This window comes from Mastigoproctus giganteus, chromosome 10 (genome assembly GCF_048544385.1).
Source record: "Mastigoproctus giganteus isolate SK-2022 chromosome 10, ASM4854438v1, whole genome shotgun sequence".
In the NCBI taxonomy this organism is placed as follows: Eukaryota; Metazoa; Arthropoda; class Arachnida; order Uropygi; family Thelyphonidae; genus Mastigoproctus; species Mastigoproctus giganteus.
The window spans coordinates 114,307,201-114,333,996 of record NC_143584.1 but is presented as its reverse complement, the minus strand read 5'-3'; the positions used below and the strand labels follow the sequence as shown (position 1 = coordinate 114,333,996).

At 39.1% G+C, this 26,796-nt stretch overlaps 1 protein-coding gene across 2 annotated transcripts in view; it reads left to right on the top strand.

Annotated features, from left to right (window-relative positions):
• Positions 1-20,376: 20,376 nt before the first annotated feature.
• Positions 20,377-26,796, top strand: part of LOC150079232 (uncharacterized) — a 62,717-nt gene continuing 56,297 nt past the window's right edge. For both annotated transcript variants that reach the window (XM_090382335.1, XM_090382336.1), the window contains exon 1: positions 20,377-20,428. The gene's annotated coding sequence lies outside the window, so the exon portion shown is untranslated. The remainder of the gene's footprint in view (positions 20,429-26,796) is intronic.

The window sequence follows — 26,796 nt, the reverse complement described above, 5'->3', positions numbered from 1 at the left end:
CATCCTTCTGGAAGGCTCACTCCATCCATCAAGACCACCACACATCAAGGTTGATGGATCTAATCCATTAAGTTCAGAATCCAACTCAAATATCTGGGTGTTATTATAGATTTAAAATTAAAATATAATTTTCCCCACAGCTGCAATATCTACAGACAAAAGAAAGAAAATACACTGCCCTTAGTGTCGGTGTGACTGGGGCCTCAAATAGTGCACCCAAAGAAGCATCCTAATGATCACCTGTGCCTGCTGTACAGTGATCACCTCAGCCTTCCAGGTTCTTGTGGAAGTGAAGACCATGACAAATACCTTGCAGGTTATTTGTCATGGTCTTCACTTCTGTATCTCCAGGGGCTTCCCTGCCATCTCTTTAGGCTTCACTATTGATCCCAAGCTTGAGAAAAAGCACCTTGCTGCAATTCTGCTTCAGACTTGGCAGACTGGATGGACTGACTCACTTAAGGGTCCTATTACGAAAAGGTTGATCACTAACATTGCTCAAGTCTTTCCTAAGCCTCCTACCTGGTTTTCTCCTGGCCTACATACCACCTTTCTTCTGATGGGGCTTGGCTCCAACAATAAACTGTTCTCTCAGAGGATCCACGCTGTCACTGCAGATGCATTGAGGATTGGGACCATATCATCTATGAATGTCACTCATGAGAGATATTCTTTATAACATCATTCAGGACATTTCCAACAGGCAGGAACACCTCTTCTTAAACGACTAGTACCACAAAGCCTCATGATTTTCTCAGGATTTGTTCGTATGAAGATCACATCCCACGTCATGGGTTACTAGAAGCCTATGATGCTTAGTTCAAAGGATCCCTCTGCTGACCTTTCCTGGGCATTCTCATTGACAACCCAATCTAGACCTCTGTTACTTCCTGTCCTGAACTGGAACAGACTCATGTTAGTTAATCCAAAATCAATTTAATAATACCTCTTGCACCTTACTACTTCCTGGACTTGTCCAACAATGGACAACCCTGACTAGCCCACTCAACCTAAACCTGACTGTAACTGGCCTGAGCAGAAACACACATCACCTGCTATCTTTCCATGAGGGTAAGATCACAATCTAACCTACAGTGGGTTAAGATTATCAACTGAACAAGCTAATCCTGGGTCTTCCAGGGGTAAGATTGCAAACCCTGACACCTGTCAGAGGAGGAACTGCCAATCCTGCATACACTGGATAAGAAGATCTTGCTAACCCAGCCAGACTAGGTAGGATTCAGTGGCCTAAAACCACTCCTATGTCGATTGGCGACTCCAGGCAAAGAGGGCAAGGAGAACCCAAAGTTGTTGCCCTCTTTGCATGGTGGAACTTATGTTCCCCTGATAACCAGGGGGATGCCTTCACGTCACTCTTACTCTCACCCCTGCTTTCTTGTGTAAATCCTGTACTTTCCGCGCACACTACCTTTTTTTTTATATATATATCTTCCTGGACGTATATATATACGTCCAGGAAGCTCAGCCGACCCTAGCAGAGATCAGCCAGAGAATAATGGCATTCTGGCTACCTAGCGGTGTGTGTGCGGGCAACTTAAGGTCCCCTGCGGCCAGAACGCACCACCACAAACACAAAATACTTCTGGCTTCTACAGTAGCAGTAGTATTGTATTTCTTCACAAGAGTATTTATGGTGCAGATGTGGGAAACCACTGGTGGTGCCCAACCCAAACACTATACACACTAATATAAATTGACCAAGGCAATTTTTGTCTGAGTCATGATATCCCTAAAGGATATCTTGACAACGAGATGTTCGAAGTACCTCTTGTAGCAACCATTATTAAGATGAGAATTAACTTCCGAAATATCACAAATAATGTGTGCAAATTTGTTACAAAATAACTATGAATTTTGGATTAGATTTTAAAAAAATACAAATTAAATTTATAAAATTTCAGAAATTAAAAATTGTCGACTTAAAAAGCAAACTCTCCTATTGCCTTGTGGGTAGCAGAATCATGCTCTAATGGTCAATCCCAGATTAAAGCAACTAGAGGCCTTGGGCTAGAAGACCTTGGGAGGCCCAAAATTAATAGCATCTGATCATGAGAAACAAAACTCTTAGTTATATTTTTTATCTACTCAATGAAAGTAGAACATTGCTGAAAATTTTAGCATTGATAAAAAGATTGTTTATAAAATTTTAATAAGTTTACAAAAGTATGGAATTAATGAAGACGTTCACACATAGCATCCCTTGATGGAATCATAGCTATGCTATTACATTACCCTATATACAAAGTCAGAACACTTTCTTTCGAGGGTTTTTGGATGCAAACTTATCAATCATAATCATGAACTTGGTCCGGCTTAGGTCTTTTAAGACCTGTTCCATTGTAACTCTTGGAGGTAGTCTTGATCTCGCCATCGTTGTCTTGGTCGACCAACTGTAGGTTTATAATTAAAGGCTAATTTTGGGATCCGGTCTGGGTTCATTCTTTCTATGTGGCTGATCGGATTTTCCTGATACCGTTTTATGTCATTTACTATGTTATCTACTTTTAATTTCTCGCGGATATTTAAATTTCTTTGGTGGTCTAGTCTTGTAAAGCCTAATAATGGTCTTAAAAATCTCATTTGTGTTGCTTCTAGTTTGTATGCATCTTTCTTATTTATGACCCAAGTCTCACAGCTGTAGAAGAGGGCTGGTTTTGAAGTGATGTTATGCAGTCGTAATTTTGTTTCAGTTTTTTTTTTGTTTTCAAGTGGCGTTTAATCGTTGCATTCATTTTATTATATTTTTGTAGTTTAGTGTGGATGTCTTTCCCTTCATTTGATATTAAATTTCCCAAATAGGTGAAGTCAGATATTTGTTCTTTTATTTTATCATCAATAACAATTTCGACTCTTTGTATGTTTTTTCCACATAATCCTTTTGATTTTGAGGTGGAGATTTTCATCTGTACTTTTTACATATTTTATTAAGTTCATTTGCTGCAATCTGTAGTTCATCTTCGGATTTTGCAATTATTACTTGATCATCAGCATATAATATAGTTTGGATTTTATTCCTATTGTTCAACTGTATTCCGTTGTTAATTGTTTGTTTCCCTTCTTTAAGAATTTTATTGCTGTAGATAGTATGAATCAGAGCTGTAATACTCAATATGTTCTACGTTGATAATAATATTAGTAAAATAATAAGAGGAGTATACCTCAATATAATACGTAGAACACTTCCGTATGATACCCTCCAGAAATTAAAACGGAAAAACCGAAAAAATCGACAACTTACCGGTACATTAGAGTAAAATATAAATAATTAAATAATCAATTTAAAACAATTAAAAATCAAATTAACGCAATTAAAAGAATCTAACGAAAATATTCAAAACGATTTCCCTTCCTAACCTTTCGGTTTTTTTTCGGTCGAAAACCGTTTTTTTTTTTTTTTGGTTTTTCCGTTTTAATTTCTGGAGGGTATCACACGGAAGTGTTCTACGTACTATATTGAGGGAAACTCCTCTTATTATTTTACTGATATAGATATTAAATAAATTTGGTGATATTCCACATCCTTGTTTGACTCCTTTATTGGTATTAATTGGGTTTGATAGTTGGCCATTAGAATATTTTATACAGACTTTTGAGTTTTTATATAGGTTTTGGATCGCTTTCCGGAATTGGGTTGGGATATTTTCTTCACGTAGAATCTGCCAAAGTTTTTCCCGGTTTACATTGTCATATGCTTTTTCATAATCAATAAACAGCAGAAATGTTGATAGATTGAATTCTCTTCTTTTCTCCAAAATTTGTTGTAGTGAGAAAATGGCATCTATTGTGCTTCTCCCTTTTCTGAATCCACATTGTTCTTCTAATAGTAGTAATAATTGTTCACTGTATTTATTAAGTTTATTCTTTAGTATATTAGAGTATAGCTTTGCAGCAGTTGACAGCAGTGTTATCCCTCTGTAGTTGTTAGGGTTATTTCTGGAGCCTTTTTTGTGTAAATTGATTACTATTCCTGTTTCCCAATCTTTGGGTATCTGTTGTTAAATAATTTTAGTAGTGCGTTTTTTAGTAAGGTGCCCCCATATTTTAAATAGTTCTACATTCAAATTGTCTATGCCTTGGGCTTTTTCGGTTTTTTGATTTTTGTAATATTAACTCTAGTTCTTCCATTGTTATCACTTATCAATTATATCATTAAAATCGGTAAGTCGCAGTTTATCATTTTCTATGCAGAGAATGCTTAGATCCGACAACCGATCTTCGGACATTGTTGACCGTTGATCATTCGTTATCCTTCTTAGTCTAGAAAATGATCTTTCACCAGTACAGTTAGTAACCATCTACAGGAACAATCTGAAAATTGTTTCCACATTTGGAAAAGCTGTCCGAATTTTCTCCTGGAATATTATTTTATACATATCTTGGTGGCTGAAATTTTCTTTTTCAGGCTGAGCTTGTTTGACGTACAGGTGGAAGTGCAAGAGTTCGTCGACTAGACTAAGGTCAACATCCTTTAGATACTCTTGCATCAATATCTCTACACCATTGTGAATCTGTTCGATGGTTGCTTGCAGATTCATCAAAAATGAAAAATTGCCAGCTAGACACTGTTGCACTTCTGTCCAGGTTGGCTTCAAGAGCATCCATGACAGGAATAAATTACGGTAATTTACCCTAAACTTGTCTCTTGGGGAAAGTTCGTCTAAGACTTCGGGTGTTGTCCCAGCATTGTTTTGTTTTGTTTTTTTTTTCATACTCTCTGCCTTCTTTTGATGAACTTGCAGTAGTGAGCTGTAAATATTTGCACATGTGCTCAATGAAATTTACGAACTTTGGAGTGCCTTGTTAACTTTATGAAATTGATCTAGCAAATATGTCAAAAGGTGAAGCATGAAAATTAATTCAAATTCTTTCATTTTTCTGCAGATTTCCAGCCTGTCATCTAGTATCTCCTTTTTCAGTTTCATCACCGTAAATAAGACTGAGGGCTTCAACAATGTTAGCATAACTTTCGCTAATAGTTGTAGTAGCTTTGGCATGAGCCTCCCATCTTGTGTCTGATAAATGTTTAGGAACTTTTGACTCAGGAGGCAAGAAATTTTTTAGCACTGCCCATCTTTTTGTAGAAGCTGAGAAAAAACAAAGCTCATTTATTGTTTTGAATGGCGAGTGCATTCTTTATTGTACCTGTTGTCCAAATTTCTCTTCAGTACGAGCATTAGAATTCGCTCCAGAGCCCTTTACATAGGGATACTTTAATTTTAACAACCCTGTATTTACACGTATCTATGCTGGGAATTAAGGATGCACATTCAGTAGAGTCAAAAAGAATTCAAAAGGTTTTTTTTTTCATATTTTTGACGTTTTTATTTTTCATTGCTATTTGCCTATCTCTATGCTGATGCTGGATATTTAAACTTGCTATTCGGAGCTTCGGCTTGGAATCCCCCCCACCCCTCATGTGTCTATGAGATTTGTTGTATTTTCAGTAAAAAATAATTAAAACGTAGGTTCTTTCCCAAAAAACTACAGAAGTAATAGTTTCATATCATGCAATACACACAACAATCAGAGGTGACACCTGTGGATGTGTATATGTACCGGAAGTCCTTGCTGTTCGTCGTTTCGTTAATTCGTTGCTATTTATCTGTCACGTGCACACCATAGTCCTTTGTTGTTGTTACTGAAGATTTTGGCACAAGAGCTACAGTGGCCATATTGTGTCTTTCAAATTATTAATATAATAATGAAGTTTTTTTATGCATGGGTAATGCATAGACATCATTTCTACTACCAAGGTAGCTTTAATCATATCTCATATTGTGAATACCTTCACAACGAGTTGCCATGGTATTGCCCTATTGTGAATAAGTAACACTTTACCTATGGAGAAGGCTATTGTTACTTATTCTCGTGGCATACGACCACCTAGACGACACCGTTTCGAAGCTTATTGGTTTCTCATCGGTGGGTGGGCAGGTACCTTGTGGTTGCAATAGTGACAACCCAGTTATAAAGTATAACTCCACAATATGAGAGATGCCAATCAGGCATAGCTCATAAGCAATGGTTCAAATTTGCTTTACATAAGCTAGGAAGTTAAGTTTTTTGTCTAGTGTTAATCCAGTGAAGTGCATAACACTAGTGAATGGGATGATATGGTCCTGTAAATATAATCGAGGATCTGGATGTAGATTTTGTTTTTTACAGAAATGTATGGCTACTGTCTTTTGTTTTGACAGATAATAGCCATTTCAGTTTGCCTATGCAGTGGTTCCATTGATGGTCTACTGCAGTTGTCTTTTTATTTATGCCATACCTTGAAAGTGACATGATACTGATAAGTCTCCTGCAAAAAGTTATATTTGCACTGAATTCGGAAGGTCATTATTTCTCACTGAATTCGGAAAGTCATTCTCTCAGAAATGCCAGACAAGCTGTACTTGCTACCTGGGCGTCTAAAACGCTGATGGAACTGATATTCGGGTGACACTCAAATCAAGTGGACCCAATTTCGGCGAAGTCCGGACGGTCTGTGACAGCCAAATCCTCTGCTTGCATCTTCACGATGGTGGGACTGTTAGTAATCCTAGGTATAACCTCCATGCACAAGTACATGGTGGGTGACCCCCCCAGGTGTGGCGCCCACACCACATGGAGGAATGCCGCCCCTCTATGTTACCAAGCAGTACTAGGTGGTAGATGACTCTCATCAACCGGTGAAATACCACCACTTTGCTTATTGAGGCTTGAAGTGGTGGAACCCATGTTTAGTCTCTAGAGCTAAGTTCCGGTTAACCCTTCCCTATCTCTTCCATCATGCAGTATGATTGATGACCTTTGAGGTTATGATGAACATCGTGGCGAGATCCAACATTCCTTACATTTCGAGGGTACAGCTCTAAAACGGTGTTCGCAGGCCGGCCGCTAGTTAGTACACCGGACCGAACCTATTGGTAACTCTCTACGAGGCTTCCGGATCAGCTAGTGTATAATCTTGCTACCTCTACTCTGCCAGACAGTGGCTGGAGGGAGTCCGAGTAGTGTGTATGCGGGGAGCATTGTCGCGGCCACGTTATGTCAAGGATCTGGGTATATTCTTACTATATGTACACCATATCCGAAAATTTCATTACTTCATACAGCATGTCCCATCCACTTTTTCTTACTGTTGAATAAACCATGAATTGTCAAACTAATAGAGCAAGCTTATCTGCGAAAAGATCTAAACCTCCCAAGTACTTCCTAATTCATTTCACAAATATACGTGGTCTCAATTCTAATCTCAACGATGTCCATTTCCATTTGCAGTCTGCCAAACCCCATGTACTTTTTCTGACAGAATCTCGGTTATCGGTTGATTCAACTACTGCTCATCTTAGATGCCAAAATTATTCGCTGTATGATTCCTTTCGCCTCAAAGGTGGTACTTGTGCATATGTCCGTTCTGATATTCCCTGTCAGAGACTTGGCAATTTGGAATCTCCTCTCTTTGATCTTCTCTGGCTTAAAATCTCTCTACCTCATTGTGTCAAATTCATCTGTTGTCTCTACCGTTCTCCCAATTCCACTAATCACTTGGAGCTCTTTGACTTCCTCTCTTTGCAACTTGACTTTCTCCAGTCCAACTTTCCTAACAGTGAGGTAATTTTCCTTGGTGATTTTAATGTTCACAACTCCAGCTGGCTTCCGTTTTCTAGTCACACGGACCAGCTGGTCGAGATGCTGAGGCTTTTGCAATTACAAATGCCTTGCACAGATTGTTCATTTACCTACCAGAATACCGGACAATCGTAACCATACAGCCAACATGCTTGATCTTTTTCTCACAAACAACCCTTCTAAGTACATGGTCGAAGTGAGAGGTCCATTAGGCACTTCAGATCACAACTTGGTGATTGTCTCTTCTCCAATGGAACCTTAATCTCATGGCTATTCCCAACCTCGTATTGTTTGGCATTACAAGAATGCAAAATGGGATGACCTGCGAGACTTCTTTTCCTTGGTCGGATTACTGTTTCAAAACTTCTGATGTCAACGTTTGCTCAGATCGTGTCAATGAAATTATTCTTGCAGGAATGGAATTCTCTATCCCACACTCCACTTTAAAATCTCGTACTTTATCTAAACCTTGGTTTTCTAATAAATGTGCTAAGGCTGTTCAAGAGAAGAATGTTGCATATCGTAATTGGTTTGTTTCTAATTCTCCAGTTTCATTTTCTGCCTACACCAAAGCTCGCAACAAGTGTAAAGCAGTTATAAATCAATCCAAACTAGAGTTTGAACAGGCTAAGAGTAGAAAACTTGCTTCTTGCCCTAATGGCAGCCGAGCATTCTGGTCTCTTGCCAAAACTATTGGCCGCAGCTTTTGCCCACCTCTGTCCAAACCTGATGTTTCAGTGCCAACAGAACCTGATGGTTCTGTTGTCACTTCAGCCAAGATTAAACTGATCTGCTAGCATCCCAATTTTCTTCCAGCTCATGTATTAATGATCTTTGAAAAACACCTCCCACCATTCCCAACATGCTCCATTCAATGCCTCCTGTGGTCTTCCATCAAAAGAATATCAGAAGGATTTTGAAGAATCTCGATGCTAAGAAAGCTCCAGGTCCTGATGGTATTTCTCCACTTGTTCTCAAAACCTGTGCTCCTGAACTTACTCCTATTCTTTGCCGCCTTTTTTCACTTTCTTATTCCAAACGTGTGTTGTTCCTTCTGCTTGGAAATTTGCTCATATCCAGCCAGTTCCTAGAAAAGGTTACAAATCCCTCCAATCCAATTATCGTCCCATTGCAATTACTTCTACTCTTTCTAAAGTAATGGATAAATCAATTAACCGCCAACTCTTAAACTACCTAGAAACCTTTCGTTGGATCAATGATCGCCAGTATGGATTCCGTCAGTGTCGATCCACTGGTGATATTCTGGCTTATTGTACCGATTTATGGACTAATTCAATGGAAAGGTTCGGGGAAACACAAGTAGTTGCTCTTGACATCTCAAAGGCTTTTAATCGTGTTTGGCATAAAGGTCTTCTAAACAAGCTTCCATCTTATGGTTTGCCAACTGTTTTTAGCAATTGGTTATCCAGTTTTCTCTCTGATCGCTCACTGAGGGTGATGGTAGATGGCTCTCTGTCTTCTAACTTCTCCACTAATGCTAGTGTACCCCAAACTTCAGTCTTTCTCCCACTCTTTTCCTCTTGTATATTAATGACCTTCTTCCATTGACTGGAAATCCTATCCATAGTTTTGCTGATGATAGCACATTGCATTCCACTTTCCATTTTGGGAAACCTTGTCTCCTCAATCAGCTTAAATTTCTCGAAAATATGCTACCAATTCCTTAAATGCCGATGTTCAGGTAATTTCTCCACTGGGGCAAAGACAACTTAGTTGATTTCAACCCTTCTAAAACTCAGTCTTGTCTTATATCTCGCAAAAAGGATTCTTTTGCTCCTATGCTTATCTTTAGTGACACTCCGATTTCTAGGCAAAATGATATATCTCTTTTGGGGATTACCCTGACTTCTAATCTCTCTTGGCACAAGCACATTACAAATATTGCTTCCTCTGCATCTAAAAAACTTGGTTTTCTCTTTCGCTCTCGGCGTTACTTTTCTTCCAAACAGCTGTATAAATCGTAAATTTGCCCTTCTCACTCTGTATAAATCGTAAATTTGCCCTGCCATGGAACATTGTTCCCACATCTGTGGTGGTGCCCCCAAAACCTCTTTCAGGCTTCTTGATTCCATTCAGAAGAGGGCAGTTAGGTTAATTAATGATTCATCTCTAACAGTCTCTCTCCACTCGCTCTCTCATAGACGTACTGTTTCTGCATGCCTCTTCTACAGATACTCCCATGGACACTATTCTTCTCTTAAATTGGCTTCTTTAATTCCCGCTCTCTATTTCAAAACAGTCCCGCTCTCTATTTCAAAACAGAACACGTGCCGCCACCAGCCAACAACCATTTACTGTCGAACTTCAAACTCACAGAACCAACTTTTCATCTTCCTCGTTTATTCATTCAACTGCCGTTTTCTGGAACAACCTTCCTTCATACGTATTTCCTGAAAATTACAGTCTACAGAAGTTCAAGTCCAATGTCAACAAATATCTTCTTTCGTCTTCTCAACCTCCAACCCAAGCACGGCACTTAGTACTATAGGTTCTAATACCTCTCGTGTTTGGGGTTTATATAAAAAAAAAAAAAAAAAAAAAAAAGTTAAGTCTGAGAGCAAAAAGGACTTAGTACCAATTCCCGGTTGTTGTTATTGGGTTTTAGGAACATTGGTGACTAAGGCCATGTTGCTCTGTTAAAAAATTGTCTGTAAATTGCGTGTAGCCGATTTCATGTTTGCTGGAAGGAAAACCCAAGTTTCCGACAGAAAAAAATCATGCTGTCCTCGCCTGAAACCGACTAACTCAGCCACGTTGTGAAAAATACCCATAAAAATTCCTCCCCTCATTGACGGGATTTGAATTCAGGTCTCTTCCACCCAGTGTGGAGAGGATGGCGATCCTACCAACTGTACTACCCACGAGGGCCTCGATCCCTGGGTATTCCTTCTTGTGTATAATGCTTGGAAAGAGTATTTTGATTTTTAGTTGGAAGGATTGATGTAGAAAGTTTTAAATAAAGAGGGAAAGGTTGCCGCGAAGTCTTAGTTTATAGAGATCCTGCAGGATTCCATAACACCAAGTAGTCTCAAGTGCTTTTTCTGTATACAGACTCACCATAGCCCTGTAGTATTTTTTAATGAATGCATTGCTAATATTAGATTCTATTTTGATCATATAAGGAGGAAACTGTGCTTGCGAAAGCCAAATTGATTAGCATTTAGCAAATGTTGGGTTTCTAATAGCCAAGTTAAGCGGTTATGAATCATTCTTTGAAGAGTTTTCGCAAGACATCTGGAAAGCGATATCGGGCGATAAATCAGAGGATTTGAAAAATCTAAAATTATTGTATGACACCAAGACCTCGGATAAATATTTTATAGAAACATGCGGTTGTAGTAGTTTAGTTTAGTAGTTCAGGCCCTCTGTGTCTGCTTCATTCAAGTGTCGTAGCATTGAGTTGAAAATTCTGCCTTCACCAGCTGCACAATCTCGAGGTTTGACTATGGACTGTTTCAGTTGTGACAACCCAAATTGCTGGTTATAAGGAAAAGAGATATTTGTGTGGAAATTTATTTTGAATTGCTCAGCTTGAGATTTAATTTTCTTAAAGGTTGAACTGTATGTTGCCATTGCTGATACACGAGCAAATGTTTCCACTAGGATGTTCACGATATCTTGTGGAGATTTCTATTCCAGTAGATTATTAGCGAATGAACTTGTAGAAATTTGTTATTGGGCAGTATGATCTTTTACCAAATTAGTCTGATGTTGATGTACAACCTCGGGGCTCACATCTGGTGAGTATGGGCTTGGCACACCCAGGGTCCTGAGCTGGATATCATCATTCTTCTCTTTCTTGGTGATTCCCTTCTACTTTTGACTCTCTCTCTCTCAGGGTTACTCGGGAATTTTTTTTTCCCCTGGTGCAGCATAAGCCTCAGGCTTCCTTGCATCATATGGATATTAATAATAATAATAATAATAATAATATTTGTTAACTGATGAAGCGAATCTGATCCGGGAAATTTTCTTTACTTTTCCAAAACTTTTCGATCTTTTCCATTAAATTGTTAATTGCTCAGGAAGTTGACGGTAGGAGAATGTTTTGCGGAATCGGTTCCATGCTTTGTTTTTCTCCTTCTCAGCTTTTCTACATTCTTGATTTCACCAGTGATTAGTCCTTTTTCGGCATTATGATACTTGTGGAACGGAGGCGCTTGCTGCCTCTGTTATGTGTTTTGTTATTGTTGTTATTTGGTTTTTAGGAGCATTAGCAACTAAGGCCATATTGCTCGGGGATATGCGGTGGTCATTTCCTGACCTTTCCGCATCCTCCGTATTTGGTGGTCACGGGCTCGAACCCCGGTCTAATCAAGAAAGCGTGTGCTACGCACTGCTGCTCCTTCCCACCTGGCTACGGAGGCGCCGTGTTTTGTTATGTAATCATTTACTGCGTCCATCCGTCGGAACTGAATAAAATTCGGATCTAGTTTCATATGAGAACTAAAGGTTGACCAGTTTGCTTTTGTCAACTTCCACTTCCTGCAAGGTTCATTGTTTGAGCGTTTTGCTATTAGTAACCTGCAAATTATTGGGAAATGGTCGCTGTTTATTGGATCCTGGCAGATTGACAGGTAAATTGCAGGATTTCCCACTAGGTAGTACGCACATGTACATGCTGCTGCAGCCTGTATTTAGGAAGGTGAGATGGTGGACATCTAATAACCTTTCAATTAATCGACTTCCTCCTTCAATTTCAGAAGAACCCCACAAAGGGTAGTGGTGGCCATTAAAGTCTCCTTATAGGCAAATTGGGTGTGAAAATTTCCTCAGAAAATCAAAGTTTTCTATGCAGAAAGGTATTAGGCGGAAGGTAAAATGAAACCAAATTTAGTGTTATTCCAACGATAACACGTACTGCAACTTCTTTCAACGAGGTATGTGTAAAAATTGCTTTAAATGAAAGCTGGAATTGATCAGCAGCTTGTGAATCGTTTCTGTCTCTTCTGTATTAGGTATAGTCCACCACCACCACCACCATCTTCCACAGAGAGCGTCTTAGACTCCCTCTTGGATGAAACCTCACCGACAATGTTCCTTTAGCCGAGGAAACTGCCAGTCAGTGAAATAGCTCTTGATCTTCAGCATGCTGCCTCAGAAATACTCCTTAGAAGTCTATCTATTCACGATTAGGCACTTTTACTCTCTCTCTCTCTCTCTCTCTCTCTCTCTCTCTCTCTCTCTCTCTCTCTCTCTCTCTCTCTCTCTCTCTCTCTCTCTCTCTCTCTCTCTCTCTCTCTTATCCCTCCCACACCCTTCTTTAGGGCACCCCATCCACTACTGGTTTTCCTAGCTCCTACTCGCCTCAAGGACGTCTCTCATCGTGTCCCTCTCATTTTCACCTTTGATTTTCGCGTCTTTCACTGTGTCCATTTTTCTCTTCATTTTGGGCTTCCCCTGGCTCTGCTGGGACCAGCCTCATCAGACGTGTCCTTGGCAAACAAACCAGGACACTTTGCCACTTTCAGCTCAACAAATGGGCAGTCTAACATAGACCTCTTGAAAACAACGCATAACTTACGGTTCCTAACATAATTCACACTCATCTAGCTTTGCAGGGCCTTGCATCTTTACGGTGCCACTAAGAGCGGTTTTATGGGAACCACTGGTACCGTCTAACAAAGTCACTATGTCCACAATGTCCACTGGAGACAGAACCACTATTCAAATTACAACAGTAGCTATTTACACTGTTCACAAGACAAGGATCAACTTATTCATCGGCAATCCTCGAACGTGCAGTTTCTAGAGCCCTCTTGTGAACAAGACAGTTATTGTTTCTATCGGAATGGTGATAATCTCGTTTCCCTCTTTTACAATTAATACATAGAGAATCTTCAGTTTTGTTCGGGCATTCATTGAACACATGTCCGCTGCATTCGCAATGTGCATAGGAGGAAGGCTCGTGTGTGTGTGTGTGTGTGTGTGTGTGTGTGTGTGTGTGTGTGTGTGTGTGTGTGTGTGTGTGTGTGTGTGTGTGTGTGTGTGTGTGTGTGTGTGTGTGTGTGTGTGTGTGCAGAACTGGGCGGTATGTCTGTGTTCCAAGCACAGAAAACATTTTTTTACCACTGTGTATGGCCTAGGCCTATGGGAACTCCAGCCTAGATATATTCTTTCCAGGGCATGATACACTTATATATCCTAAGAGTAATCCTGACAACCCAGTTTACAGAAGAGCCAGCTTTGGCTTTAGTTGAGAATCGGAAAAATATTTCATTTTTGATCTCCTCTACGTTGAAACCAAAATCACTCAAGTTTTTAATATGTAAATTCTCCAGAATTTCCTTCTTAGTTAACTCTTTTGGCATGTCAAAAATTAAGACCGAGGGGTTACCCTTTCGCCAAACTTCAGAACTAGTTCCCTCAGACGAAAAAGACTCCTACGAGGAGAGGCACTCCAAATCAGACTTAGTTGCTGCCTCTATGAGAACGCCCTTATTGCAAACGAAACGTAGTAAAGATTTGATCTTGAGGTTTTTGAGTCCCTTTGAAGAGTTTTGGTAACAATGTTTTTAACACCAGAACTAGACTTGCATGTACTTCCTTCCATAGCCCTGATGATACGTACATTATCAAGTTTTGGTTTTACTCTCTCCCAGAAGGATCAAGCGACGTCAGCCGATGTCTTTATTATTTGTATTGTTGGAGAAGCAACCTGGGTCCCTATCACAATAGAGAAACGCCGTACAGTTACATTGTTCACATCCTATTCATCAATACAGTGATTCTGGACTAATTTAGAGCTATTAAATAAAACATTGGAGGTGTCTAAAACTCTTGCTAATAATTCAGCTCGGGTGTATCTCACAGTTTACTGCCTTTAATTTTTCATTCTCAATAAGACTAGACATGGTAACTGATTCTAAATTTAGCCACTTGTCCATGAGAGCATTTCCCGATTGCTTAGTGACTTTATTACCCTCGTATGAAAGGAAACTAGAAAGATCCTTTCGCATCTTGGTTGTTTTTTCAGAGATGAAGAGAACATTTTGGCTAGCATCAATTATTTGGATATTCTTGTCCGCAGAAGCAGCATTAATGTAATCATTAGTTTCCAGTTTTTCACTACCAATTTTTGAAGAGTATCACTTGAAACTTTCTGAGATGGTGTGACCTCAGCAATTTTGTCATACAATCTAGTCAAAAAAACTTGGTGTCAAAGACATTATTTCTTCTACAGTAGGGATCAGTGCGGGAAATTCCTCCTTTGTCGAATGTTATTTTCATCCATAATGTTTAAGTAACTCTATCGGTCATTAAACCTTAAAACTAAAGGAATGAGACAATACAGAGAAAAAGAGTTTATTTAGATCCTCTTCAACTTCTTATGGAGTCAAATCTGGCCAATCACCACATCCTCAGTTTCTAAAGGTGATACAGAACAGTTACTTGACTGTGTCTAAATCTGAAATGCAAACAAAAAATACACCAGCTACACAGGGCCGCTGCGACCCTGTGGGCCACCAGTCAGAGAAATCCAATATGCCGCACCAAAATATTTCGATTAAAAAATAAAATAATTATTATTAATTTATTGAAAATGAAAACAATTACAACTTATCTCACATATAATATAATGAAACAAGAAACAAAAATAACAAAACCATTCAGAAATTCTGGAAAAAAACTTTAAATTCTAAATCACAGTAATCGTAATCTATCAGAATAATAAAATAAAAGGAAAATTATAATGTTAAAGAAAAATAATTACAGATAAATTTTAAGTTTATACACCGGCACGACAACCAAGTCAGTAGAGTTTACAATAAATCGTCAATACAAATATTTATCGTATTTAGTAGTCACGGGCTTGAACACCGGTCTACTCAGGGAACGCGTGCTATGCACTCTCGCTCCTGACCACTGGGCTATCTATGTTTCCTTGCTTTAAGAAATGCGAATTTATTGATTATTTCATTTATGTTTATTTGTTCCAAATGATCATTTTCCATTGAAATTATTGCCAAATTTAGAGAGTCGTTGTTGTCAGTTTGTTGATTGTAAATAATTTTTCATTAATTTTAATTTTGAAAAACTCCGTTCACCTGAGCCAACTGAAACTGGAAAAATTGTCAGAAAAATTGGTATTAGCAGTGGCATATGATGTAGTAGTAGTAGTAGTAGTAGCAGTGGCATATGATGTAGTAGTAGTGGCATTTGATGCAAGAAAGCAAGTGTATGAGCTTATGCAGCATCAGCCAAAAAAAAAAAAAAAAAAAATCACACCATTCCCTCCAAATGCCTGTCCAGTTCCTCCTTAATACAGCATCAGCAAAAAAAAAAAAAAAAAAAAAAGGGAAAAAACCACCCATTTCCCATTCACCTTCCAATCTGCTCTAAAGGTTTGTCAAGTTTTTGCTTGAATTTATTTAAGCTATCAACTTCCACTACAAAAGATGGAAGTTTGTTCCACATTCAACCGCTCACTGGCTAAATGCAAATTTCCGAACAACTGTCTTTCTTCAATTTGAATTTATGATCTCGCAAGTGCGTAATCTGAGCAAGAGGAAAAATCCCATCAACATTTGAGCCTGCTGAACCCATTCAAGGCTTTGTACACCTCAATCAGATCACCTCGCAGGAGCCTAGTCTCCAGAAGCTGCAATTAGCAGAACTTTAGCTCTTTCTTAGTAAGAGCAGCTTTGTTCCACTCATTTGCATAAATTTTTAATGCAACTGCTACATTTGAAAAAAGTATCTGTAAAATCGTTTTTAAAAATATATTGTAACCCTTCAAATGGAGTAACATTGTCTTTAATATAAATTTGAAGTACTGTACTCTAAGTTCTTCAAATAATGCTAAACCATCAATATCAGACTCGTAATGATCAATGTCACTCGATTTATTACGTAAATCTTTCCAAACATTTAAGAAATAGTTATATTACCATTTTTTTTTTAAATTCAGAAATATTATAAAATATTTCTACATGTTTCATATTTCTAAACCTTTCAGTAAACGAGAAAATTGTGTCCATAATTTGAAAGAAAAAATTAATTTTGAAATTTTGTTGCAGATTCTGAATTGCTTCCTCTACGTTCAAATCTAAATGACGTCTTTTCAATCTTTTCCTTACAGAAACGAAGCGGTAATGCCAGTTATAGCAGCCATAATTATTAATTTTTTCGAATGCTTCCTCTGTTCAATTTACTTGAAGATATTCCGTGATTTCCCAATGGTAAGGGGTGTAAGGCAAGGATGTTCCATGTCCCCCGTACTATTTGATTTATACGCAGAAGCACTGATGAAAGAGTTCAAAGAAGAGCAGAAAGGAGGTGTAAAAGTAGGAAGGGGGAAGATAAAGACAATAAGATTTGCAGATGGGTAGACAGATTGCTAATATTGAAATTACAGAGCTCCTTGGACATCTTGAACAGCACAATAAAGGAGTAAAATATGAAGGTTAACAGCAATAAAACCAAGGTAATGCTAATTTTAAAGTGGCCGGGAAGAAGAATCAATACAACATTAGATGGAATAATATTGGAACAGGTCGACAGATGGGAAGCATAATAATAGAAATTGGGAAAAGCCTGGAAGAAATGAAAACAAGAATTACAATGGGAAGGAAGCATTTAGTAATAGAAAAGAGCTATTGAGAAGAAATTTCAAAGAGGAATTAAGGAAGCAAATGATGAAAACATTAATATGGCTCCGAGACATGGACACTGGGAAAGAGGAAATTAGACGCCTAGAAGCTTTCGAGATGTGGGTGTGGAAGAGAATGGAAAGGGTGAAATGGGTGAACAGAGTGAGAATGAGATTTTGCGGAAAGTAGAAGAGAGAGAGAACGTTTTTAAAGAACTAAGGAGACAAAATAATTTTATAGGACATGTATTGAGAAGAGAAGCATGCTGAGAAAAGAGTTGAGGGGTAGATGTGTAGAGGGGAAGAGAACTATTGGGAGAAGGAGAATTGGAATGATGGATTGGACAGTAAGAGGAAATTATACAGGAATTAAAAGTATAGCACATGATAGAGAAGCATGCGTCAATGAAGCCCTGAACCTGCCTGAGGGCAGAGACTTGAAGAAAAAGATTTTATAACTGCAAAATATAAATATGAAACACAGATCCGGATAAGCAAATTAATGTGCCTGCAATTTCATGTACTGTATTGATTTCAAATGAATTATTTGCTTGTCATGTTTAATTCCTGTCGTGTAAACGATGGAAGTCGGCTGAGTGTATAAAACCAATCAGATGACCAGTGCGACTTCTGGGTATGTGGGACAAGCGGTTGAATAGGTTTTAAGAGTAACACTAAGTTGCATAATCCCTTTGGTTCTTAATTCGTGCTTAGCAGCAGCACTAATTGACTCAATAGCCTCAATTAACTCAATAGGTGCGAACAATGTGTTGTACAAGTGTAAGGGCCACTTCTATAAAACTGCCACGGTGTAGGGCATAGAACTAGCCAGGATGCAATACTGATTGTTCCAAACTGCCATCAATGGATATATTCCATGTGGACATGTGTTTTTGTAAAGGAATTAAAAGTAGCACAAGATAGAGAAGCATGGGTGCACCTAGGACGTCTGTTCAACTCCGCCTTGTATCTCTGTGAAGAATCACTATAAATGGGCCAGATATGTGTGTGTGTGAGGTAGGTTTGTGTGTATTATATGTGTGTTCTGTTGTTGTGTCTTCTGGCTGCTTGGCTACCCAGAAGCATCGATCATCTGGAGAGATGATTCTGGATACTTGTCTTGTCCACACCACGGGAAGGTGGGCCAGTCCCAGTAATGCACGTACTGTCTCAAAAGAGACACTGACCCACCTGATGTTGCCAGCAGGTGGGCCAGGATCATTTGGGGGGGAGGGGGAATTCCAGAGAGAGACAAAATAGAGAAAAAAAACCACCCGCAGTGCAGGTTATGGAGAAAAAAAAATAATAATAAAATAAAAAAATAATAATAAAATAAAAAAAATAATAAAAAAATAAAAAATAATAATAAAAAATAATAATAAAAAATGAAAAAATAATAATAAAAAATGAAAAAATAAAATTTAAAAAATGAAAAAAAAAATATATATATATATATATAATAATAAAAAATGAAAAAAAAATTTTAAATGAACAAAATAAATAAACTAAAAATAAGTCTGGAGTGGCAGACTCCAAACAGAACACAAGGGAAAAAAATAAATAAAAAAATTTAAAAAAAATTTACCAGAGAGAGAGAGAGAGAGAGAGAGAGAGAGAGTTAATATTGGCATGGGTACACTAGAGAGAAAGAGAGAGAAACGGAAAAATAAAATAAATAAATAAATATGAAGGAAAAATATATATACAAAATAACATAACATAACTACACTTAAGGAAAAAAAATAAAATAATAAAAATAAAGGAAGAAGCAGAGAAAAAAAAACTTTATCTAATCCACTTCAGGCCCAATGCCAGGGATGTTGACCACTCTATATGATCTTCTCCTTTGAGCAAAGACCTCCATAGCAAAGTTGTGAAGAGCAGATAAACGTTCAGGGGTTAGAAGTAACTGGTCTAATTGATTTTCAGATATTGTGTTCACTAAACCTTGCCTCAAATCTTCGTACAGAATACAGTCAAAAAGTAGGTACCTCCAGTTTTCTTTGGCTCCGCAGTAGCACACGTGCAAAGGCCTAGTTGGTGCAGTTTTTCATTAAGAGGACCGCCGACCGGGCTAGCCGGGTGGGTACTGCAAAAACCTTGGGAGGTGCATTATGGCCACAGAAGCCGATGCGCCAACAACTACTATAAAAAAAAAAAAAAAAAAAAAAAATTAAGAGAACCATGTCCTGTAACCAGGAAGGAAGTCTCCATGGTGAGGGAAAGTCAGGATTGGACAGAATTAGAGGACGTAAAGGTGACACCAGGAAGGAATCTTCTAGTAACCACCCCAACCTGGGATGTATCCCAGCGGGTCTGCCAGAGGTTCACTGACTAGTTGTAGCATCTGGCTTTCTCAGCTTTTGGGTCGGTGTCAAGGAACTTAGTGGGGATATTGTTTTTAATTCTAAATACTAGTTCTCTATACGCAGCATACAGATCCAGAGGAAGAGTTCCAGCTATGACCTGGATGGCTGCTGTAGATACTGTTCTGCAAACTCTAATGGTAGCCAGTAGCATTGTACGTTGGATGGAACTTAATCCGTCTCTTATCTTGACCAAGCCAACTCGGTGAAACCTGGCACCGGCAGCATATGTGACGATCGGCACGAAGACTGCTTTATAGTAAAGACGAAGCGTCCTTTTGGAAACGCCTCGGTCATTTCTGGAGATACGAATAATGGAACCAGAGAGCTTCTTGACTTTTGATCTGAAATGGGTGAGGTGTGGCGGGAAGCTACTCCATAACACGAGAAACACCTGTCATAATCCGTCTGTTATATGGAAATTTTCTTCGTTCTGCTGAAACTATTATAAATGTAATTACCCGCGGGAATTAAAAAAAATCGCAAATATCAAGTTTCTCTATAAAGAAGTTCGTTAAACAGAGGTTCGACTTGTATATGTCAAAATATTTTGGCGCCCACCTGAATTGCCGCCCGTAAGCGATGCGTACCTCGCCTACCCACTTGCGGCGGCCCTGCAGCTACAATAATGATATATACTGTGGTTGTTCCGTTTTTACTGTGGTAAACAGAAAACTTTTTCCGTTTACTGTATCAGGTTTTCTGTTGACCTATACTTACCTTTATCAACTGAGTTATCAGTATTTATTTGGCTTTTGTGTTGGGGGCTGGTTACTGTTGGAGTTTGGCATTTGTTGTTGAAGCTGTTCCAGTAAGTAATCTTTTGAAATATAGATAGAAATTGTATAGCATTCGAGAATAATAGTGGATAGGAATAGTCATTAGAATACTGATTGGGGTTCTTAAAACATTGACAATCTCACGTACATACCTGTTAATAAAAATATATAATTTTATTAATGTGTGTTCTGTATTGTGAAAATTCCTATTCCTTAGAATTATACGATATAATTACGTTGCATTAACATTGTAGGAAGTGTTTATAAAGCCATGGTAATCTTTGAATTTGTGATGTGTATGAAAATGAAAACCTTAAATTTGATTTGTAACGCATCAAAGCATTTCTTTCCAATCCTGTGTGTATACTGTTGGGGAAAATCATTAAATAAGTGTATTCTGTTTTATACCTCCGGACTGCATGGTCAGAGCAGTGCGCAAGATAGAATACAAGAAATGGAATTGTATTTGTCAGTCATGCTGTCTTGAACCACCCCTTCTCAAAACTCGTACTTAAGTGCCATTCGGCTATGGTGACCTTGTTTGATTTGCTTAATTCTTTACTTTTTTTTTTTTTTTTTTTTTTAACTTTAGTTTCCATTATTTATATGCATTAGTTATGTCCCTCCATTAGTATGGCATACTAATGGATGGACTTCAGTTTCCATTAACTTGAATCTTGCCATTGCTACAGGCATTACTACCTCTCCCCTTAAGGTAGGATCATCCGAAGTTTAAAGTTTTCTATATTGATAATAGCGAATTGTTTCTGGTTCTAATAAAAGTTGATGCGGTGAGGGAGGGAAGGAGATTTAACGTAACATCAAAAACCTCGGCACCTTTTTATTTTTTAAATATTTCTGTTAAGACTTAGTTTGTACCGCTATATTTAATTTGGTACTTGATTAGTTTAAAATATTCCATTTTAAAACAGCTTGCCTCATTGTTTTTTATAATTATTTCATTTCGAACAAACGCTGTACTGCACTGAATAACAATTGCCATATTTCTTAAACGTGTTTACAATTCCCTGATCTCCCCGTTTTCGGGATTGCCTGAATATTCGAGGGTAAATGTATTTCTACTGTCACATGCTTTCGTCTTTTTTCCACCACTCTTCGAAGTGGCATTTTAAACTGCTTTTATAAGTAAGTCTTCCCATTTGGTTCTTGTTCTATAGACACGTCTCTCAGAAAGCTTTAAAGTATCATAAGTGATGATAGTTTTAAGGAACCTTGAAATACTGTAGTCTTAAGGAACAATTTCTGTTGATGTTCAGTTGGTAGGAGTTTAACATTGAGCTATGGTTTTTTTATTGTGCGGAATGCGTCAAAATAGTGTGCTCGAGTTCACACTTAAGTATTCTCTTTCCGAACTATAAATAATTTTGTGAATTGGCTTTAATCCCCCCCCCCCCCCCAAATTCCAACTGGGCCCGTTTTCCTTCTCAGGTCGGCAGTGCAGTAGATTCCAAAATTTCGTCACAGCTTCAGTTAAACTACATTCGCGGCACACCTTTAGGGTAATTATCATTTGAATCCAATGTTTTTTCCAACTTCGCGGTACACCAAAGTGCCATGTTATACAGTTTGGGAACCACTAATCTGGTGGTTCCCAAATAAAAGAAGCTAATTTGGCTACTGCAGTTCCTCATAGCTATGAGGAACAAATTGTCACTGGGTTGGATGAGGCAACTAAAGTTCTTGCGGATGGCAGTGGTTAAAAATTACCGTACTCCGTTGTCATTTGGGAAATGCCGGAGACCTAATACAGATTTTCATTCTGTGGCCTAGTTACTCTCGGGTGAGCCTAGCCAAGCTTTCCGGCGGAAAATCGAGTTTTTCGTACTGCAGCTGAGACCACTCCCAACTTAGACATAAAAGATGGGGATTTGAATGAGCTATTTGTTCGAGTAACCCAAAATAAAATTACTTTTTTTGGCCTCTTTCGCAAAAGGGCCCTGAGCCTTTTATGTTTAAATATAAATAATATTAGGAAGCAATATTCATTTTGTCTCATGCTGCACAAAGTCGAGGATCTGCTTTTACAGAATTTCAGTATCTTGTGAGTGAATCAACTTTTAACACTGGAAATATTTAGTCATTACTTGATCTTATTGCATCCTATCCACCAATAAATTTAAATAGAATTTAAACTTGGGATAATTTATTTTTTGAAACTATTTTTCAAGTTCAGGATGGATGACAAAGTTAATTCTTTGAACCTTCCAGTTCAGGTCTTGGGATGGAGCAGAATGCATTGAAATGCCGTTCGGTTCGTATCGCTAATGTCATGCATACTTTTGATTATTAAAGAAGTTCATTAAGGACAGTTTCGTAAAATTTCGATCATTGTTCTAATTTAAGCTGACATAAAGAACTAACGAATGATATCAACTCTTATCACGTTGCGAATTAAGATGACTAACAATTAAAATGGACAATTTCATCACATACCTAAAATTGACGAGGACTTTTGGTGACATTCTTTTTCTGTCCTACTTTCCAAAGCTTCAGACAAGATTGGGATGAACTTCAAGCTTAGCCAGTATTTAATTTTTAAATATTGAATTATGTTAATTCCAAATTGTTCATTTTATCGAATTTTACAATGATGAATAGACTTAAAACATCCAGGAAGTTGGACTACCATGAGTTTGTGGTCAGGCTCGCAGGTGCATATGTACACGTGCCTTGAGTGACCGGGGTTCAAGCCCGTGACTGCCGAATACGGTACTGTTTCTTGTATTCTGTCTGTTGTGAACTCCTCTGATCATTTGGTCGTCCCGGAGTATAAACAGAATTTATTTTCAGAAACGAAAATTTTCAGAATGGAGTAGTTTCATCTGATACAATAGTACAGGGGTCGGCAACCCGAGGCTGGCGAACCGCATGCGGTTCTTTGAGCATGTAACTGCAGGTCTAACTTTTAGCCCACATGAAGCATAATTTGAAATGGAGTCGGAAGATTTTAAAAATCAAGGACATGAGTGCTTGTAGAGTCAAGGAAATGTAAAGTGCAATTTAATATTTTAAAATGTTTTTTTTATAAAACACCTTTCCACTATTCCATTTCTTAAAACTCCAGCTTGAGCTGAAGTGCGGTTCTTCGGATTTTTTTTTAATTAGATCAATAAGGGCTCTTCGCTCAAAGGTTGCCAACCCCTGCTTGAATAGTAAATGCAAATTGCGCAAACTAAACCGCCGTAGTCTTGAGCGGTGATATTGTAGTTTATGGCGCTATGCCGATTTGTCTGTGTGTGTTGACCTATAACGTGCACTATAATCATTCAGGATTAAGGGTGTCTTGTCTTGAACTTGTGTGTGTTCAGCCTAAAGACTTTAAGTAACGTCAAGGGCCATTCGACAGATCACGTGACCTTAGTCGATAATGAAAACATGATTTGCCAGTCAGGCATATTCATGAGCTGAAACGTGGACGTCTCCACAAGTAGAAGCATCCCACGATCTAGGAGTGATATCACCGATCCATTGGCATAGAATTTAGGGTTAGGCACCACCAGTGGTTTGTAATCTAGGCCGTATGTACTCTGATGGAATGCAGAACTACTGCAAAAGCCAGGAAAATATTGTCTGGTTTATAGTATTGTTTTGCTCTGTTGTCCCTGGCTGCTTTGCTGCAGGGCCCCTAATGGTACCCTATGTTTCCCACCACCACTGGGAGGTGAGCCAGGCGCCCTATCACACCCTGGCTGGTCTCCATCCAGAGTTTTCTGGATGGTGACCAAGTAAAGAACTTGTTAGAAAAGTGCACAGAATAGAGGGTCAGAATGAGAGGATAAACAGGTGGGCCATAGAGTAGAGCCCACCAAATAATAAGTAAAGGGAGAGGGTTGGAAAGTCGCAGGTGTCCGTGTGTGAGCATCATTGGCATGCTCTGTAATCCAGCAGCGATGCAATTCTCTGAGAATCCTGCGCTCAGCAAGTGCCTTCAGTATTCCTACTCTGAAGGCGTTGTGGCAGCTTATCAGATGGTTTTGATCCTGCATTCTGTGGAGTGTTAGGAATTATCCTACCCATGTTGGGGTTAGCTTGGGCGATTTCCTAGTGTGGGACTTCCCACAGCACTGTTAGTTGGTAGGAATTTTTTCCGTGGTCAAAGGTGAGGTCACTATTACTTGGTGTTCCTGTCTATGCTGATGTTGATTCTATGCTTCTGCCGGGTCGAATTGGAAAAAGCAGAATAAGCATTTTCATCCAGAAGCAAGATATGTTCTTGATGACAAGGGCTACCTTGTATTTCTGTGTGATCTTCGTACGTGCGGTAGGAATACATTGTGTTCTCATAGTCCATCTCCTCAGTGGCATAGAGGATCTTGTTCAATGCCCATAGTACTGATCTTATGTTTGAAGGGCTCATGCCTAGTCGGGAGAAAAGTAGTCTGCAGTCCAGGTGAGTACCACTGAGGAGGTCTGGGGCAGATATGTCTGACTGATGGGAGGAACTTCTTGGTGAGGGAACCCTTCTCAGTAGAGCTCCAATCAGTTTGCCATTCGTTTAGCAGAGTGATTCGTTTCCTTTCCTGCTGTTGGCTATTCGCTAGGTCTAAACGAAGTTTCATGATAGTGGTAGGATACCTTTTTCAAGCGCTGGAACATCCCGCGTCGAATGACTTCAGAGTGGAGTGGTAGATATCCTGTAAAAACACGAAAGGCAGGGATTGTAATTGTATGGCACGCCTTGGTTACTGAGAGGGGCATGAATCGCTGGATTGAGTCTAGTTTCTGCTTGTTGCATTCTAGTGATGCTTTGGTGCACCAAATCAAAGCATAGCAGACAATGGGCACAACGATAGCTTTCTAAATTAGAGGTGTTTCAGGCCCCAGCCAACCCTGCTAATGCACCTAATCATTGCAGAAAATTTCTGTATTGGTGGCTAGATACTTCAGGTGGGGGTGGAAGGTGAGCTTGGTATCCAGGTATCTCACCTCTTCATAAAGGCAGATGGATGTGTTGCTGATTTTCATAACAGGTTGTTTGTAGCTGTCTGCTTCCCATTGAGCAGAATAGATTTTTTTTCGATGTAAATGGTGAGGCAATAGACAGAGGCTCAGTTCTGCAATTTAGTCAGTCCGTGGTTGGCTTTCTCTTCTAATGAAGCTCTGGTTGTTGGACTGAACGATAAGTACCAGGTTATGTGCAGGTTATGTGCAAATCTATGGTTCGTTGTTACCCTAGTTGGTGCCATCTGAATGGGAATAGTGAATCAAAGATATTATAGAGCGATTCATCCCAAGAGTATGTTTAGGTCCATCTGGCTTTTCTGTGGTGGTTAGAATTTCTTCCCTGGCGAGTTTGTTCGTAATTATCCTGAACCCAACACCCCAGGAATTGTTTCTGGAGGAGGCAACTAAAGGCACAATTCCACTGAGGCAACACTGAACGACAAGAGGCATGCTACATGTTTCCTAGTGGTGCCTGTTTCTAGGTGTGCGACTGTGTGCCACAATGTCGCATGCGGAATTTGACTCCACGTGTCGCATGCGCTATGTCGTCTATGCTTTGAAGCATGCGTCTCAACGACTCCATGGAGGCAACTTCAGTTTGGTGCATCATGTCTTTACAAACAGTCGCGGCGGCTGCATATTTGGTAACAGCTTTGAATCGTAGAAAAACTGAACTGAAAAAATGAACCACTCTTCTTTGATTGTAGTTTTTTTCGCCCACGATGGAAAGCTGAACGCAAATTCTTTATTTTCTTTTTCACATCAGTCACACTACAATCGTATTTACTCGCTAACTGCTTCAGCTTATTATTTACTCTGTCTTTATAATCAATTTTATTATTTCATAACTCCGGTGAATTATGATAATCTTCAATAAAAAAAATTCCACTCCATGTCGCATGATACAAGCCGCACCGATCCGCCGACTGTTGGATAACGACGACATTGTGCGACAAGTGAAAACTTGTCGAGAGGTGACGCATGCGCCCCGGCAACAACAATCAGCATGCCGCAAAGATGCTTGCCGCTTCGTCTTCCTTCGATTGAAAGACTGTAGCATGCGTCAATGTCGCATGCTACATGTTGTCCAAGTTCAATTCCACCCTAACGCCTGCCAGGTGGCTTTCTTACACCAGTGGATTTCTTGTGTATAGCTATTTCTAAGTGCATGGTACATCTGGCAGCTTCTATTTCTGGAGTAGGTAGGCGTGCACGTTGTTAAGGCCTTGCGGCCCTGGTGGGCTCTCGTTCTGAGATCCCTTAGGTTGGTGTTCCATGGTACAGCATGGTTAAAAGCCGTCTTGGAATCGCAACGTCGCAGACACGTGTGATGGCATTGGTGGTGACTCATACATGTAAGGTGATGGGGAAGTGGGACATCCTCTTGGAGGCTGTTAGTTCAACTTGAAAGGTGCGACAGTTGGCCTTGGTGTTG